The sequence below is a fragment of the Gossypium raimondii genome, chromosome 13 (assembly GCF_025698545.1).
Source record: "Gossypium raimondii isolate GPD5lz chromosome 13, ASM2569854v1, whole genome shotgun sequence".
Taxonomy (NCBI): Eukaryota; Viridiplantae; Streptophyta; class Magnoliopsida; order Malvales; family Malvaceae; genus Gossypium; species Gossypium raimondii.
Genome location: NC_068577.1, coordinates 41,367,469 through 41,387,544, shown reverse-complemented (window position 1 = coordinate 41,387,544; position 20,076 = coordinate 41,367,469). Strand labels below are relative to the sequence as shown.

Below are 20,076 nucleotides of genomic sequence, written 5' to 3'. Positions count from 1 at the left end.
TGCTTGCACCCTTTCATCTACCTCTCCCTCATCTCCCCATCTTATCTGATTCCGATATTTCAGATCCAATCTTCTCCAATCCTTGAAGCTAATAACCTTTGACAATCCTTCGCCACATCCATTGCTACATTGCTACTTCTTCAGGTGTTGTATATTCCATATCCCACTATTCTCCTCTCTTAATTCCTTTTGTAGCCAACAGATGTACTACTTTGTTACTACCCTATATCCATGCTTGAAATGACAGATCCGAAAACCACTTTGTAAACAAAAACAATCTTTGATGATAGCATGAATTTATGATTTATCTTCTATTTTCCTCTAAAATTTTCTAGTAACTGTTAATGCATCTCCTTCTATCTCGACAATCTATAGCCCCATATCTAGACCCAACTGCATCCCTTGTGCGCACGCCAACGCTTCAGCTGCAAATAGAGAAGGTACATTTTTATTTAGCACTGTTCTTGAACCCACTATACTTCCCAAGAAATCCTTATCACTATGCCTGAACAGGGCTTGTTTTCCAGTTTTTATATGCAACATCCACATTGATTCTGACTAATGGATCTACTGGCAGTTTCTTGCTATTTTGCCTTAAAGTTGGCCTAGGTAGGGCATTCTCTAGCCCAGCCAACTCTGTAATGTAATCTTTCACTAATCTATCTAGTTCAACCCTTGATCTTCTTTTTCGTTTATGAACCCATTTATTTCTATCAGCCCACAGTGCCCAAATCACACATGCAATAAAACGACACTGCCGAGTAGGATTATTAGCAAAGAGCCAGGTAATCCACTCCATGAATCCCATTCATTCTAGTTCAATTGGCCATGCACATTTTATCCACTGCCATATGTCTTTTGTCGTAGCACAGTCTTTGAATATATACTTTCTAGACTCAACCATCTCTCTACATTTTGGGCATGCAGTACTACTCGTCAATCTTTTATAGTAAAGATTACTAATACTAGGGATAAAAAATTTTGAGCTCCTCCATATTGTAATTTTTAATTTGGAAGGCAAATTTAAATCTTATAGCTGTTTGTAAAATTGACTGTAATTTGCCTGGTCTTGTAATTATTTCAAACTAGCAGATTTCTGTAAAATCTATTTGTAGGCACTACGATCAGAAAAAACACCAGTGGGTTCACCTCGCCAAATTAAAAAATCAGTATATGGGGTCTTCGCCAGAGGGATAGACATGATCCTATTGGCATCTACCTCGTCAAATGCATTTTCTATTATGTCCCTTTTCCACTGCCTTGAATCTTCATAGATTAGATCTGCCACCATCAAACTGTCATTTCTTGCAACTCTGAAATCAACCGAACCAGGTAGCCATGTAGAGTCTCTAACTGGATTGTTTGTACTAGTGCCAACTCTCCAGCACATCTCTTCTTGAAATATACCCCTGGTGGACCAAACATGTGGGGTTGTTGGCCTATATTTGTTGAAACTTATGGAATACTAGAAATCAGTTGATCTTTGAAGGTACCAAAGAAAATCCTTTAAACATTTGGCACAAAGCTATAAAAGAAGCTGAAGAATTAAACTTGACTTTGGAAGTTCGTAGACTGTTGTCAGCCATTTCTACCTCTCAATAGATACCCCCTGGCTAAGGTGGTATTAAAATTAATTTTGACGCATCTCGGTGCTCTTAAATAAAGATAGCAAGGACAGCTACCATATCCAGGGATTAAAATGCAATGATTATTGTATAGGAAAACCAGGTTTGGAAAACATAGCGAAAAATAAGTTTAAGGGAAAAACTAGAGTTTTAAAAATTTTCCAAAAATAAGAACTTTGTTATGATATCTAAATTAATAAATACTTAATTAAAATCGAACCTTTTGATTCATTTAGGATGAACGCTTCGACTGAGTAGTCTTCTCCGTTATCCTCAAGCTCACGTCTTCTGAGTATGGGCTCGCTTTGAATCAGAAAAGTTTTCACAAAATTACTAGTAAGGTAATTTTGCAATTTCTCTAAACTTCTGTGTCAAGTTGTAAATAAGAAATATACATTTAGAAATCTTCTGAAATAATTTTTTAAGAGAATTTTCTCTCTACAACTTTCTCTTAAATTCAAGTGTGTGAAAAATAATTACTTGTGGCTTTTTTTATAGAGAGAGGGCTTAGAGAGTTCAACTATTATTAAACTTAATCACTTTAATATTAAATTAATATAATAGTTATCAAGATAAATATTAGATTAAATTTAATATTAAATCTATTTAATTAAAATAATATTTATCTACAAAATAAATATTTAATTTAATTTAATATTAAATTTAATATTAAGATAATCACTTGAATACTAAATTAATAAAATACTATCAAGATACGTATTAAATTAAAATTAATATTAAAATTATTAAAATATTATTATTTTTGAAATAGTTAATCAGAAATCAAATAATCCGGTAGAATCCTAATAGGAGTGTGATTCTTCCACTGCTCATCCGTCAAAGGACAAATCATCGGCCACCGGAATGTCATCGTCGCCGTCGTCGGTATTATTGTGCCCGGTGGTGCCATCATAGGTGCGACACCTCGAGCTGGTTCAATTGTTCTCGGTTCGGTCCGAGCCTAGTGATGGCCTAACTGGTCTGATCTTGCCACCGGTTGGACTGTTGGCCTGGTTTCACATACGAGGTCTGGTCCAACTAGTTTTTGGGTCTCAGTCTCAATTTTGGGTTCTCGGGACTAATTTTCAATCTTAGGTCCAATTTTCAAGTTCAATTACCCATTGGGCCAATTATCTGACTTGAAAATTAATTTCTAAAAATATCATATTAATTTTAATTAATTCGATTAATTTAATTTAATTTGGTCAAAATTAATTTTCTCAAAAATCACTGAAATTTTCCAAAATTAATTTTTAATCAAATTCTTTAATCAAATTCTTTAGTTGAACAATTCTCACGATTGCCTAATTTAATTCCATATCGAATAAATCAACTCAATTAAATTATTTCTAAAGTCGTAGAATTTTCTTCTGATTCAAATGCAGTCCGATCAAGCTTTCATGGAGATAGCGGTGTTACCAATCGGACATATACAATTAGGCTCTAGTAATTACAATTATGTCCAGAAGCATCGTTCCAAGAATTTGTAATTTACTTAACCATAGAGCCAGTCCACAAGAAGTACCATGATTGAAAACTCCTTATTCTATACTCTTTACGAAAGCAATTCATCCAACTGCTTTGTCAAATTACCTTGTCATGTGTATGTTACCCTCATACAATATCTTTGATTCTTTTGAGTTAAATTCATTCACTCAATGTAATCCTATTTTATCTGATTTTCATCATTGTGACTTCTTAATGATTAATATGATCATTGTCAACAAATGATTGTGACAACTCGTGGCCACGTTCCATATTTATCAATCCACACAATATCAATGAGAAAATATCATTAACTTTTTAATCAAGCTATGAATTCCACTGTTTCTAATAAAGTCATGTCATACACAAGTCATGTACCTAACATACCGGATATGGGCTCAATCATCTTTAGAGCATAAGCCTCCACGAATATCAAAACACATGAGTTGTATACGCATGGTCAGTGACTAACTCAAGATTTAGGTAAATCACACCATGAACGTCACAAGTGAATTAATTCACAAACGGATTCAAAATTAATTCATCTTGGGCCCAGTCCAATGTATTATTCCTCCAATAATTACATCTATGTCTCTACCCGTGGAGTCAACTACTCCGATAGCCAAGACTAGTTATCTCCCCAATTGAAATTGTAGGCGACATAATAATCCTTCTAAGTATTTGTATCAAATGCTTACTTTGATTCTTTTACGAGACTACAGACTCGTTTAGATTATCTACTGAAGTAAGTTGTCTTTCTCGTAATGTAAACGTTCTTGCAGTGCCACTTATCATCAGTTTGAACTTAGAAAATCAATGAGCTAAAATTTTCTTGTCACAATTTTGCTATGTATGTGAAACATGAAAGACAAAATCAAAAAAGATATAGTAATGAAATGTGAAATTAACTTTATTTATTTATTTATTCATTGTTCAAATACATAGAAAGCAGTTACATGTTTACTACAATTTGGGGACATTTTCAAACATATCGAATATGCAAATGCTATTCTTATTACCCCTTCTGTTCAGGTTGCAGAAGATTTAGCAGTTCGTCTTGCAGCTTCATTTAAAGATGACCTTTCATTGTATTGGAAATCTCGTGAAGTTGAAGCTGAGATTTTTATTTAACCAGTCCTTTTAATACTTGTTTCAGATGTATTCCCAAGTCTTGTAACAAAGTTGTTGATTGTATTGCGAAACTAACTACAAAAATGTTATGCTTAGTGGATTGTGTTATGTTCCCATTTATTCTCTTACTAAAGTTCTAAGCAATGATGCTTTTCATTGGTAATGAATCATATGTTTCTTAATGAAAAACTTTTCTTTTAATCTAATAATAAAACTTTTTAATCTAAGCTTCTCTATAAAATAATAATAGAAGTCTTCATTACTTTATCTAAAATTACAATCATCATTCAATGATTTGGTTAAAATATCCAAATAGTTTAAAGGATTATAATTGATACATTGTCAATAAATGAGTCCTATGCACTATCAATGTACCACAATTGTCACGTCTTTAATAAGCAAAATAAGAAAATATTGAAGGATTTTTAATAAAATTAAAAATTGTTTAAACATAATTTAAATTAATTAAATTTTTATCTTCATCTCTTATAACAACGCTAAAACCTTTTATTTATGGTTCTCAAAATTTTTGAGAATAAAAATTATACCAAACAAAGACAATCTTTTTTTTCAATTTTGTTGAAATAATCAATTTAAGGTATGATTTTACTTCACCATAATCTTGATTCATGCTTTCTTTTGTGGAATGCAACAATTTTCCATTAAAGAGGGAGGTGTTTACAATATAGAAATGAAATCAAGATTGAAACTTTCTTCCTTTTGCTAACATCTTGTTCTTTTATTAAAGTTAAATATGATTTTGTACAAGTAAAATTATATTTTAAGTCTAACTTCATGTTTATCTTCATAAAACATTATTTGGTATAAGTAAAATAATATTTTAACATCCTTTCCCTTTTTCTTTTTAGTTTGAATATTTATACTAATAAAATTTTGTGTGGGAGAGATAAGAAAATCACAAAGGGAGAAAATATAATTAATTTTAAATATTTTTTAGGTATTTACTAAAAAACCTTTTCATTTTTTTATTATTTTTCTTGTTTATAATATGGCGAATTATGGTGCATTGGACTCATGCACTGACAGTGCGTAAGATATAATCCCAAGCTTTAATGCCTATAACAAATGAACATATATAAGGGGGAGTCATGTCCAATTGCCACTGTCATATGGAAGCTCCCTTGTCCATCGAAAGTGCAACTTTTAATCTGGTTGGCTAGAGAAACAAAATTATGTGTAATGTTAATCGAAAAACTAGGAATATAACTAGTTTAAAAGCATGTGATGTTTATGGTTTTGGCCAGGAGGATGTTCTCCATATTTTGTGAGATTACATTACTTCTAAGGAAGTCTGGCTACTGTTCCTAGGAAGTTCAGTTGTTAGCAACTTCTCTTTTTTTATGGTTGATCGTTGGTGGCATTGGAACATAATTGAAACCAGGGACATGACGTTGGGGATTGGAAATGGCTTTATGTTTTTGCTTACATTTGTTGGATACTTTGGAAATGGAGAAATGGGACTTGTTTTCCAAATACAACCCTACCACTTAGTTGTAAGATCAAGTTGATTAGTAGCTCTCTTAAGGAATTTTCTTGTTTGTGGAAAGTTCAGGATCCAATGAAGTTAAAGCATAAGGTGTTACTACATTGGGAGAATCCAAAGGCTGGTTGGTACAAACTCAAAGTGGATAGTGGTTGGAGACCAGAGCGAAATTTTGCAAATATAGGTGGTGTAATACGGGATAGCTCAGGGCACTAGTATTTTAGATTTTTGGTTAGCCTTGGGAATTCCAGCATCAATAAACAAAGTTTACTTTAGGTTGGTAACACTCCATTCTGCGCTTTGATTGAGGTTGGAAGACGCTCTGAGTTTGCTGTTTATATGGAGGTTTTGTAGCAAATGTCAAGCTTTCGTTTGGCATTACAAGTTTTGAAGGAAAGACCATAGTTTTTTTTATTATTCCTTATGGATCTGAAGAAGTTGCTCTAATTGTTTTTGTATTTTATCTAGTGCTCCATGTCGTGCTTCAAAAGTGTTAGATAAGATTTAGAATTGAGGTATGCATTTGGAGTGAGGTTTGGCTATTGTAAAACTTATGGAGTGGCATTAGTTATCGGTAGCTACAGAAATATTCATGGCAAGTTGTTAACATTTGGTGGTCTAGATGTGACAATAGAGTACTTATTTTGAGAATTGTTGGATTGGTTATAATTACATATGGTAGTTTAATATTAGTTTGCAAGTTAGTGGCAAAGGATAAATTAGTGTGAGGATGTAGGTCAATGGTTACAATATTATAACTTTGGCTAAGTTGTACCTAACTAGTCAAAGAGACTATTGGAATTTTTGAATGAACATACCATGAGGAAGGGTCACTGACTGAGGTTGTCCAAGTATTCTTAGTGATCACCAATTTTTTAAGTGATTTGTTATCAGGGTAACTATGGGTGATTAAAAGGCATTTGTTTGAAGCAATTATTGAGGTTCAAGGTTTTGTTTGACATTAATGGTTACTCTACGTTGCTTAGTAGAAGAGTTTGACTTTTGTTCAAAATGGTTCCCACAAACGGCGCCAATTTTTAGGTCAATTTTATAGAACTAGGTTGAGTGGATTATTGTTGAGATGGAAATAATTTGCAAGAAATCCATTAGAAGGCTCCAGATTTTGATATTTGGAGCACCTTTCAATGCTTAAGCCGGTAACATAGTTTTAAAAATCAAGGTGAAATAAGGTTTCAAAGTTATTGGATGAGTGTACCTTTACTTATGATGTACGATGGGGATTTATAAGCATTATGTTCCTTGCCAAAGATTGTTTGAGCAAGTGTCCTATCCCAACTATTTGCAAGCCTATCTTCATTCAAAAATTTAGGGTTGTTAAATCTCTTATTCATTTCGTGCTAGCAACTAAAGCATTTAGAAGCTTCTTATTTTTTCAAGACTATCGAATATGATGCTTTCATAGAAGAGTCTTTATTGTAACAGTATGATTTTCAATGGCATTAAAAAAAGGTAATTTTGGAACCTTATTTTCATAAATTGGGTCCGTAAATATTAAATTAAAATGTTTATGGAGTCGGTATAAAAGAATATTGAAGCTTAGTCGTTCAATTTTGGCTATTAATTGCTTAATTTAGATTCAATGACTAAATTGTAAAATTATTATCGCTATAAGTTTTAATTGGCCAAATATTAAGGGACCTAAATTGCAATTAACCAAAGGTACAAAATGACAATTAAATCATTTTCTAATATGTGATACTAGATGATTATGTTTAATCACTAATAAAGTGGTTAGTAATTTAATTAAGTTAATTTACCAAACTTAATTAAGTTAATTAAGATATATATACTAAGATAAGTGGAAAGAAAGAGAGAATGTTCATATTCTCCTTCTATCCACTACAGAAACAAAAAGAAAACATAAAGAACAAAAACCTCTGAAAGCTTTGTACATTCAACCCTTGATTAAGAAAAATTTCTAAGGCCTTTTCTTGTAACTTTTATGTTTTTGAGGTCATGAGAGCTTTATTTAGCTAGTGCATGTACCAATTTACAAAATTGTAAAGTTTTTGAAAGTTTCCATTGATGAATTCTTGAAGAAATTGGTGTTAAATTAATAAAGTTTAAGCTTAGATGTGAAAAAAGGACTAGATTGTAGTGTTTAATTGTTAGTTTTGTACAAAGGATTAAAGTGAATAAATTTTGAAATTTCAACAATAATAGAAATTAGAAAGTCTCTAAGGATGTAATTAAGATCGATTTTCAAACCGAGGCTCAAAATTGAAAGTTATGGCTATTTCGATTTTATGGACTAAATTGAATAAGCTGCAAAACTTAAGGGGAAGTCAAAAAATGGAATTAAATATGTTCATGCATATCGTGGCATAACAAGAAAATGTTTGGTATTGATGAATTGCTTAAAATTATTGATTAGATCGAGAATTGGATCAAACTCGATATAATCGGGGAAAAACCAAAATTATCAATTAGTCCCTAGAGATTCAACTTGTTTGTTTTTTTGGTCAGGTAAGTTCATATGGTATATATGTGTTTAAATAATTATGTGTTTGATTTGTATATGTATAATTGATTGTGAATTAATTGTTGGTAAATTGGTATGAAATGTGAGATTTGGACTAAATTGTAAAGAATGTTAATTTGTGTAATAGATGTCTATTTGAACTTAGTAAATGTTAGGATACGATTGGCATGCCAATAGGATATGTGTGTGCTTGTACAAGATTGGTTACATATGTTACTAAGATCCAACATTTGTTGCGGACTTGGAGATACATGTGACATAGGTTTATTTTGGACCAATAACCTTATGTTAGTTTAAAGGTTTAGCGTAGATACCTATGTATCCAAGTTCGTTTACTAGAGTTCATCGAGCTATGTGGTTATAGTTAAATGAAAAGTTGAACTTGAATGATATGAGCTTGATGTTTAAATAGATAAATGTTAAATTGAGAATGAGCAAGGTATTGGAATATTGCTTTGGAAATGAATTGGTTTGATATATGATTGAGAAATTATATGTTTGATTATATGTTAAACTCACCTTATTGATTTTGTATTTTGTCATATCTAGCTAACTATGTCAAATTGTCGTAGCTTAATGTATTTAATTGAAAGATAAGGTAAGTTGTTGTTTAATGCCTATGAACTTACTAAGCATTTTATATGCTTACCAAATTATTTTCTCTTTTCCTTGTAGATTGTTATCTTGCGGAACACATCAAGCCAGGTCATTTTAAATCTTACACTATCCTTAATTTGATAGTTATTTAGTTATTTTGAGTAAAGGATTGTGGCATGTATATAGGTGACATGACATATTTATTAACTTGTGAATGTGCTTATTTTTGGCGAGTTGTTTTAACCATGTTGAATTGGTGTTTTGGTATTGCTTATGGTGTTGGACATATATATGCTTATATGCTAAAGATTTGATATTCAATAAGTATATGAACGGAATGTGGAATGGTATGAAATGAGTTAGAAATTGTAGATTAATTGGTTAGTGAATGGAATAGTAATGTATTTGAACATTAGTAACTTAAAACATTCTTATAAAATATGACCTAGTTTAGATGGTTGATAGATACGTTTGAGGCTTTTATGTATATTTATGTATAAGATTCATAATTGTAGGTAAATGAAATGAAATGTCTTGTTTCAAAATGGTATGGTATAGGTAAAGTTAGATGTTTGAATAATTTGAGGTTGGTATGCCTTAATGATATGAAAATATTTAAGTTTAAATGATGCTTAAGTGGTAAATGCTTTGTTGAATAGTTGAATATGAGCATTGAGCTTGTTTGGTATGATTTTGGCATGTCCTGAACTAGGTGAAGTTAATGTTTTGTGCACAAATTGATAGGTTTAGTGGAAAGCATTGAAAGAAGTGCCAAATGGTTCATTTTTTTACCAAAGACAATGTCCACGTCTCGACGAGCAACCTACCTCATCACAACATCGAATGATAGTGAGTCACGTCGTGACATCGAGTGGCCTGAGGTCACAACGTGACATAATGTTTTGGCGACGTCATGACATTAGTTCTTAACTTTTAAAACTTTGTAATTTGGCCTTATTTCGTGCTTGAGTTGTCAAAAGAGCTTTCGTAAGCTCGATTAAGACTTGGAAATGAGATGTTATTGTATTTAAATCATGATTGATGTGTGAATGCATGCGAAAATGATTATTTTATTGTAAATCTGATTGCAGTTACTCCGACAACAAATGTGGCATCCCGTAGCTTGAATCTAACGATTGGGTTGGGTGAGGGGTGTTACATTTGTGCTTTGTAAGGGAGGGTCCCTCATAAGGCCTTTGTGGCCGATCTCGTTATGTGTATGGGCCAAGAACTCCTTGAGGGCTTTTGCTATTTTGGCTAGCCTACTTTTTAGTTTGAGTTATTTATGTTTGTCCAGATTTGAGCCCATGCATATTTACTTGGGTTTAAGCTTATAAGATATTGAATATTAACACAAGGCCTGATTAGGTAGATAATCAAAGTATAACTAAACTTAAACTACAACAAACCTATATAACACTTACAATGATAGACTTAAATCGGTAAAAGTACTATGTAGGCCCCTATACTAGGCGTCGGATTGTATTTTGCCTCTTTTACTCAAAAAATGGGGAAATTAGCCTCTCTACATTAGAATAAATAACACATTGGTCCTTCCATTAAAAATTCTATCCATTTCTACTGTTAAGTGATGATATGGCTGATGGATTAAGTAGAGAACAACATGTGGCATGCCACTTGTGCCTCATGCTAATTGGCATTTTGCCGCTATAGAAAATATTTTAAAAATCTTAAAAATAAATATTTTTAATAATTATTTAAAAAACCATGTCCAAAATGAACCTAGGCACCTGGACGCATTTTTTCAAATAACTATATAAAAATATAAAAAGATAAATTTGCTTAAAAAACATTTTAAAAAATAATCGTAATTTAAAATAAAGTGTAACGCTTCAAAATTTTAAATTCTAGATATATTGAGATTTATCATGGAATGTATTTAGTTTGGGTGATTAAGCGCTTGATGTAATAGTTTAAGGTGCGGGGTTCAAGTCTTTTTATGCGTAAGGGATATTTTGTTTTGTTTTTATTAGAGTTGCGGAGGAGTTTAAACGTAATTTAAACTCTTTAATAATTATGTGATTAGTTGTGGGTTGGTTCCCTTTTTCAAGTGAGTTGTAGGTAGTTATTTTTAAAAATAAATTCAGCAAGTCATTTCCACGTGTTTCTTTTCTTTGTTTTTTCCCCAAATCACGCCACCATCAATTTTTCCTTGCTTGGTGATATGATTTTCTTGGTTCTTTCATTCTTCCTATTGTTTCTATTCTTTATTTTTTCTCCTTTGTATCCTGGCCGCCGTTCTATCCATTTTTTGTTATAATTTTTCCACCCATTTATGACTTTGTTTCTTCGGTTCTTTAATATTCATTTTGTGTTCGGTGTTGGGAGTGTTTATCACTTCTCGTCAGGTATTTTCTTTTTGGGATTTTAGTAAGTTGGGAGTTTTAGTTATGCTTTAGAATGGAAAGGTTTATTAATTGTGTTATTCGTTTTAATGCTCGATTAGGAGAGAACCGTGAGTTGGGTGGTGTTCCTCCTGCGATTTAAGTGTTGCGTGGTTGTTGTTCGTTGAAGGTAAGTGTACGAATGCGTTGTTTGCTATTAAGAGGCTATGTTAATGGACAATTCTTGTTTGAGTTTCATAATTTTTTATTGAAATTGGTCGTTGGAATATTAATTTTAGATATTGGGAATCTCGTGGTTGCATTTGTATCAAAATAGAATCAGGTGTATAATGAGAAACCCGAAAATCAGTGTACGACAAAAGTCAAAAAACAACACTGTCGACACCACACGGCCGTGTGATAAACTATGTGCTGGACCATGTGTGACACACGGACTGGTCTATTTGGGCCGTGTGGGCCACACGGGCGTGCTGGCCTAAAATTCAAAAATTTTCCCTAGTTCTGCACACATCGTTCCGATCAATTGTGAACCTTCCGTAAGGTCTGTATGTGATTAAATAATCTGTAAAACATGGGATCTGGTTATTTATTAGTATACTTCTGATTTTATGTATGTGTATTTTAGATAACGTATGATATGTTAACCTTGTAATAGGCTATCTATTATGACATGCATGTATAAAAGTAACATGTATAATTTATGTTCTGATTATATATGCATGGTAAATGGATTATATTATGTGGAGGAAGTGTTTCTGTGAGAGACGATATCTCGCCCATTATACTGGCAGCCTAGCTGCAAATATTTTGAAAAGTGTCATAATGGCACTAAGTCGTGTGTAGGGTTGGATGGGTGTTTCATACCCTATATGGTGTGTAGGGTTGGTCAGAAATGGTGTGTAGCAGATGGGGTAGGAAAGCATGTCTATATCTGTTTTGGTCTGATATAATTTTGTTTTTGTAAAATCTGTCTTATATATATTATCTGTTAAGTTATGTGTTACACATTGAGTTCGAAAACTCATATTTTGTTTGACTGATATTTCAGGTAATCTTTAGACTTAAGCGGGTCGGTGCGACGGGAGCTCGGTTATTAAAGTTTTGTGTTCATTTTAGATATTTTTTAATTTGAGATTTAAGAGGTTTGTAAATTTTGGACTGATTTGGGTTTGGACTATAATTTTCGTTTCCGTATAATATTATTTAAACGTTTTATCGATAACGATTACTTTTTGCAAAAACAACGGGTTTCAATTAACAACTGTGTTTTCAAAAATACGTCTTTTTAAGAATTTCCACTACAAAATCATAAGCTTTAGAAATATATTCAAGCATCATTTTCAATGAAATAGTTAGATAAAATATGTTTTCGAATAATCCAAGATTTTAAGAGTTTGCGACGATTTTTAAGATACACGAAAACCAAATTTTCAATCAATTATTGTAACAACTCTAAATTTGGCCATAACGTTTAGTCCAGATTTAGAGTGTTACATGAAGAACCAACATTAAAATAATCCTTACCAAAACAACAAAATATAAAAATAAAAGAATCTATAACCTTTTGTTTTTAGTAAGTAGTATTTATATTTCACACCATTTACTTTGACCATATTTCCTTAAATGTTTATTGTTTTTGTCCAAATTTGTAACATATTTTCTCATATTAATCTAGTTAGCAATGGACAAGAAGCAATGTAAACAAGCACTTAAATCAAAAGCTTTCTCTATTGATAATAATTCATCATAATAATTATTAAACATTTAAACAAATTGTAACTTGATAATGATACTTAATTTGCGATTTGAATATTTATCGTAATTTTAAATAATTTATATAAATTTTAATTTTAATAATTTTAAATTCTTAGCAATTTTAAATAATTTTATAATTATTTGAAAAATATGTCCAAAAGTTGTCCAAGTTCATTTAAATCTAGACAACTATTTGCTCAAGTTGGACAAACTATTGTCTAAGTTTATTTGAACCTAGAGAACTATTTGACCATGTTAAGTTTGGACATGTTTTTAAAAATAATTATTTTTTATTTTTATTTTTTTAACTATTTGTCATATTAGTATTAGGTACATTTGGCACATTATGTGTCATTGTTTACTTGTTTCGTGAGCCATGTCATCACTTAACACTTGAAATGGATGGAATTTTTAATAGAATGACCGATTTGTTTTTTGATCTAACATACAATGGCTAATATATCCATATTTTGAGTAGAGGAAGCAAAATGCAATATGACTCTAATAAATGATTGCCCGAATCTTACATTACAAACTGTAATGTTACATTTTGGAATGACATTACGGCATTTGAATTCTAAATATTTTGATCATTCCATAATCTCACATTCCTAAATAATGTATAAAGTGTAATCTCATTATGACCTATTTATTAGTTTATCTAATATTCTAGGTAGAATATTAGTTTATCTAATATTCTAGGTAGAATATTACTTTATGGTAGAATTTCTTAAGTTATTAAAATTTTATGCAAAATTTAATACTAAAAATGTTATACTTATAAAAACAAAAATTCTATAATAATGATAATTTAGTAAAATTTATTTTTATATAATCTTATATTTTATCAACAAACACATAAATTTTATATTTTAACTAAATAAATTAAATAAAACAATTCTATATTTCATTTGTAATTTACATTTTCGTAACCTAATATATTTGAATTAAAGATTCATGGTTCATAAAAAAAAACACTCGAATATGATTAGATATGTATTATTTTATAAATATATAAATATAAAAAATATTAATTATTATCCTATAATTATTAGTGGAACAAATATGGATTGATGTCATATGTGGGCAATTTACCTAAAAAAGCCGTTTTTTTTCAAAATTTACCGAAATGGGCCGATTTTTTGATTATTTACCGGAATGGTCCATTTTCCGGAAAATCGCGTCCACGTCAGCGCGATGTCAAGGTACGTGTCAGGACATCGCGTCCACGTCAGCAGGTCGCGCTGACGTGGACGCGATGTCCCCAACGTGAATAAAGACCCCAACGGTCAAATTTTCGACCGTTGCCCCCCTCAACGGTCAAATTTTTGACCGTTGCCCCCCCAAATTTTTTTATATTTTTTAAAATAATTTTAAATTTTTTTTATATTTTCATCAATGCCCGGATCATTGATTCGTCTTGATAGGAATCACATATCGGTGGAACAAATGAAAATGGTAAGTATTAAATTTAAATTTTAAATATTATTTAAGATATTTTTATTTATGTATTTTTAGAAAATTATTAATTTATTATTTGTTATAAAAGTCTGAAGATCGGGTATTGGAATGCACTATCCGGAATATGCATGGTCCTCCATCACCGTTAGTAGAGAACTACATGCGGGAAGCGGGTTTTTGGCACTGGCGACGGTAGGCCGGGGATGCAAGTTGGAGCCGAAATTGATCAATGCGTTGATCGAGAGGTGGAGACCCGAGACGTACACATTTCATCTTCCATGTGGTGAGTGCACTATCACTCTAGAAGATGTCCATCTGCAATTGGGATTGCCGGTGGACGGGCACCCAGTCACCGGGTCTACCCAATCTAGAAATTGGGAGGCAGTGTGCTACGAGCTTTTGGGCGCTGTTCCGGATAAAATGGATAGAGGTAATGTGGAGTTGGGCTGGTTACGTGCCACCTTCCCCGATCCGAAAGCAAATTCAACCGAAATTGAAAGAATCCGATATGTTCGATCATACATTCTTCAAATCATTGGAGGTTATCTGATGCCCGACACGTCACGGAGCCGTGTACATCTAAGGTGGCTGCTAAAACTCTTTGATTTTAGAGGAGCCGGTGAATTTAGTTGGGGGTCTGCCGTATTGGCAACATTATATCGGGAGATGTGCGGGGCGACACGACCGAGGAGAGCAAACATTGGAGGTTGTCTGTCACTACTGCAATCATGGGCACGGTTTCGCTTTCCATTTCTATGTCCTCGAGTGAACCACCAACATACATTCCCACTCGTAACGAGGTAAATTTTATATTACATTTTGGAATTGTTATGTAGATTTTGTAAGAATAAAAGTATGCTAAAAATTTATTTAATTAGGTGGAACCATCCGGCAAGTTATCGTGGATTACCGTCTGAACTTGAAGATATACGGCTTCTATTAGAGCAACGGTCGGAAGCAGAAGTAAGTATTATTGCAAATAGATATTTCCATACATTCGCTAGTGGGAGCGGTATATAGTATTTAGTATTTAGTATTATGTATGTAACTGATATTTCTATTATGTTCATGTAGTTTCAATGGACACCATACGAGGATCCAGCAATCCGGACAGTAATCCCGGAAGAGTTTTTACAAAATCCGAACGCTTGGCACGCGAAAGTAGTGTTGATCAACTATGCAACCGTGGAGCCCCACCAGACAGACAGAGTTCTACAACAGTTTGGATGTAGACAACCGATTCCTGAGGACCCTGAGGTGTTTGACGATCACCACAAAATCGACCTTCGGCTATTAGGTACGGATTTGCCTAGATACTGGTCAGAGTACACGAAAATGTGGGAAAATCGACATGAATATCTACCTACTCGGGAAGAAATCATCGTTCCGGAGTTAGCGTGCGTTCCAGAATACATGTCATGGTTTAGGATCCATGGGAAGCCGTATTTACTTACGCCAGAGGAGAGGCAACGGTAATTACGTCTCAGAAGGGGAAGGCGCGGGCCTCTAAATCCAAGAGGAGAAGACTTCGAAGGCAGCCCCTCAACGAGGCCCAGCGATCACCCGACGCATCATCGGCGGGCATGCAATCACCGCCCTAACGAGAGCAAGCACGCGATCCACCGACGCATAATTCAACAGATGATATTGATGCAATCGCCTTTCCCTATGATGCCAGGTGTGTTTCCTAGCCCTTATATGTACCCTAACCCGTACATGTATCTTTTGACGAATCCTATGGCAGGTTAGAGCCAAATGCCCGGATCAGCTCCGTTTCCTATTATGCCGAGCGGACCACCGATAACTAGGGCAGCGGCGCAGGAGGGGTCGCAAGAGGGGCCGTCGGGGAGCTCTCCTTTTTACCAATCGCCAGCAACGCATGGCTTTCAAACACCGTCGCCGTTCATAGCGAATATTTTAGGATCGTAAAATTGCCAACATCTCGTGAAAACGATCTCGTGAAATTTCATTCCCTGGTAATATAAGTTCATTCAATCGCACGCCAACATCTCGTGCCAACAAAGGTAGTCCGCCCCTTCTTCGTTTTGGGATCGTAAAATTGACAACATCTCGTGAAAACGATCTTTATTTATTTTATACCCTGACAATATAAGTTCATAGTGAATATTTTATACCATTTCTACCAATAAAACTAAGGTAAATTGACAAACGAAATAATACAGTTATAGAGTAAATACCCATGTTGGTCACTTGTCGTCGTTCGCTATTAGATGGATATTGCTTGTAGTAGTTCGAAGCAACGTGTCTTAGGCAATATCTATGGTGTGTGCGCTGCCACAAGCTTTCCTCTCGATCAAATGCAGCTAGTATACCGGCGCCTCAGTCTAAAATAATGCAAATATCAGGTTGGGGGCACACATGCCTCCTTAACCTAGAGAGGAAGAAATCCCAGTCATCAGACGACTCCCCCAGTGTTATTGCAAATGCAATTGGAAGAATTCTCCCACCGCCGTCCTGTGCCACTGCAACCAATAGCCGATGAGTATACCTACCGAAAATGAAGGTACCGTCAATTTGTACTAACGGCTTGCAGTATGGAAATGCGTATCGACATTGCTTAAAGGTCTAAAATAGGCGTTTGAACACTTGGCATCCACGTAGCAATCGGCCGTTGTAGTACGCATGTTTCATTTCAAGGTCTGTGATGGCACTTGGGACGTATCTCTCTAGCACCTGACACCACTGTCATATTTCATTATATGAGGCGTCCCACCCACTATGCATCTTCTCCAACGCCTTTTGCTTAGCTATCACGCCTTGCGGTAAGAGGGCGTGTACCCCATTTGGCTACAAATATTGGCAATTATCACTGGCACTGAAGTCCTAGGATCTGCCTTTATCGTGGGCAGTATCAAGCTAGCCAACATAGCTGAACCCATTTTGGGATGATCTTGTGAAACACCTACAGAGGGAGTACATTAAATAATGCAACATGGCAAAATAAAATTATTATTCAGATACATTCAATACTGTACCTGTAGTACATGTATGTGGACCTTTGTACTTTTTTATCTCCCACAACCCTGTCCTTTTCCTTAACGAGGCGACGATTTTCCATGAACATGTGCCGTCTTGCACTGCACACTTCGCCTCAAACTTATCAGATTTTGATTTAACGACGTGGTAATTAACGCTGTTTTTGATGCTATGCTGTTTCAAAGCACCAATAAAACAATCCTTATTGGTAAACTGATTACCAACTTCAAGTTCACCGAAATCTACCCCCGAACTTGTACGATCCCGCAACCGGTGTGGTAGATCTGGAAACTCTAACGCATCATTTGCTGCCAGATCGACATTATGCATGTGGGCTGGAGGTGAGTATGCTCTGAATCGTGGATTTTCTTCATCATCTGAACTCCTTTCACCATTTTCACCTTCTGTTGGAATAGGCTCCGGTTCAGAAAATAATCCCACCTCTGCACCATCCGGCCCGGGCTCTCGAGGTGGATCCACATCGGTGTCATCTTCTAACCCACAATCATCTGCAGCATACGACGTCCCCTCATTGGTTGATGTCGTAGGTAGTACGTCATCCATTCTTCTTGGCATTTGATAACGTCCCCAATTAGATGTAGATTGTCATCCACTAGAACTTGATGCAGTTCCCCAGTACGCATTTCCAACGTTAAACGTCGAGCCACCGACGTACATATCCCATCCACCGACAGAGTGCCTTGCGGGGGATGCCCATTCGACATCGCTACCGAACATGGGCTGTTCCGTATTTTGTAACCCGCTAACCGAGTGTCAGCCAGGGGTCGTGTATACATCTCGAACACCGGACGGAAGTACATCAGTTGGCGACGTAAATTGTACATATAACTCAATATAAGTTGTTCCGCTAGCAAGATGAGTCTGCACCATTGCCTCCAAGCTATGAGCACCTTTTATGTCGAACGAGTCATATGTCACCGGATCAACACAAGAACAAAATCGATACATGATTGACAGAACTTTCATTGGCGTCGTTCCGAAGATTTTACGCCTAATTCTTTTACGAAGTTCTGTCAAATCTATGTTCTGGTTAAATGACAGTCGCACCGTATTCTCCGACAAGAAAACAACACCATTCTCGGTGTGGCAAACCTCACCATCGTAGTAAATAACAGCACTAATACGTTCACTCATTTTGAAACTCTTACTTTATTAGCCTCTCTAAAATGTTTCTGCTATGACTTATGCATTCTGAGAACATTTTCTGCCTAATTTATAGCCTCAGCCCAAACTTGCTACTGTAGCAAAATCGCGTCCACGAGGGCGCGATTTTATACTATTTGCTCAGAAACGTAAAAAAAAAATTATTTCTTACATGACCAACTGTAGCGAAATCGCGTCCACGAGGGCACGATTTCATAATTTCTTCTCAATTAGCATCCTCGATGGCGCGATTTTATACTATTTGACCAGAAACGTCAACTCAAAATAATTTATTTCGGGACCCCTAAACCCTAAAAACCAGCACCCTAAACCCTAAAAGCCAAAAAAATGGAAACTTAAAATCAACGTCAAAATCGTGTCCCCGAAAACACGCTACGTGGCAAGACATCGCGTCTACGTCAGCGCGACCTGCTGACGTAGAAGGAAATCGTGTCCTTGAGGGCGCGATTTCCTTCCACGTCAGCAGGTCGCGCTGACGTGGACGCGATGTCCTGACACGTACCCTGACATCGCACTGACGTGGACGCGATTTCTCGGAAAATAGACCATTTCGGTAAATAATCAAAAATCGACCCATTTCAATAAATTTTGAAAAAAACGACTTTTTTAAGTAAAGTAGCCGTCATATGTTTTCAATATATAATAAAATAATTAAAAAACAAACAACTTTAATTTCGACACTTTCGTGATTTTTTTGTACTTCTGGATAAATAGGATAATTACTAAAAAAGATACATGATGATTTTTTAATAAATTACAAAAAAATCTAATAATAATACAATTAATGCGACTTAAATTTAAATCACACTTGAAATAATTAACATCTTATCATCAGTCTAACACAGTGGATTCTTGATATTATTTTTTTAATAGTCTGACGCGGCGCTGCCTGCTGTGTGCATGGGAATGTGTGGTTAAAAATGGCGGGGGGTGATCTGAGGGAATCTTTAAAGCCTGCATTTGGTAGTTTCTATAAAACTACATTTTGGAGTTATTTGAAGAATCAAATTCAAACATAAAAACCAAATACCGACTCATCCACTCACACATCCGACAAACCCCATTTTTCAAGCATTGTATTGTATACAAACAAAACAAGAACAAGAAAAAACAGACCAAAGCGGGCAATAACTATGACCGAACGGTAATGCCAAAACCATTGTCGTTGCTTTACTTTCTTCATCTTTATGTTTTTTTAATTAACCAGTCTTAAATATATGAGTTTTATAACATTATCCCTTACTTAGGTTACGCTATTGCCTTCTTCTTTAACTTTACATCCTTGACGTCTTTCCCACATTTGCGCCTCTCTTTCAGGGTCTATCTACATTATTAATGAAATTGGATAGGAGTGAAGTGAAACTAAGTGGGGCGGAAATTACTTTGTTTATTACGTGGATCTTATATGCTAACATTGGTTACATCTACGTCACCCCACTCTATCCACTTTACTTCATTAATGTTTTT

At 34.5% G+C, this 20,076-nt stretch overlaps 1 long non-coding RNA gene across 1 annotated transcript; it reads left to right on the top strand.

Annotated features, from left to right (window-relative positions):
- Positions 1-11,071: 11,071 nt before the first annotated feature.
- Positions 11,072-12,433, top strand: LOC105781997 (uncharacterized). The gene is made up of 3 exons (XR_008192598.1): positions 11,072-11,214; positions 11,313-11,380; positions 12,260-12,433. It is a non-coding gene; the product is annotated as an uncharacterized LOC105781997 (long non-coding RNA).
- Positions 12,434-20,076: the final 7,643 nt, after the last annotated feature.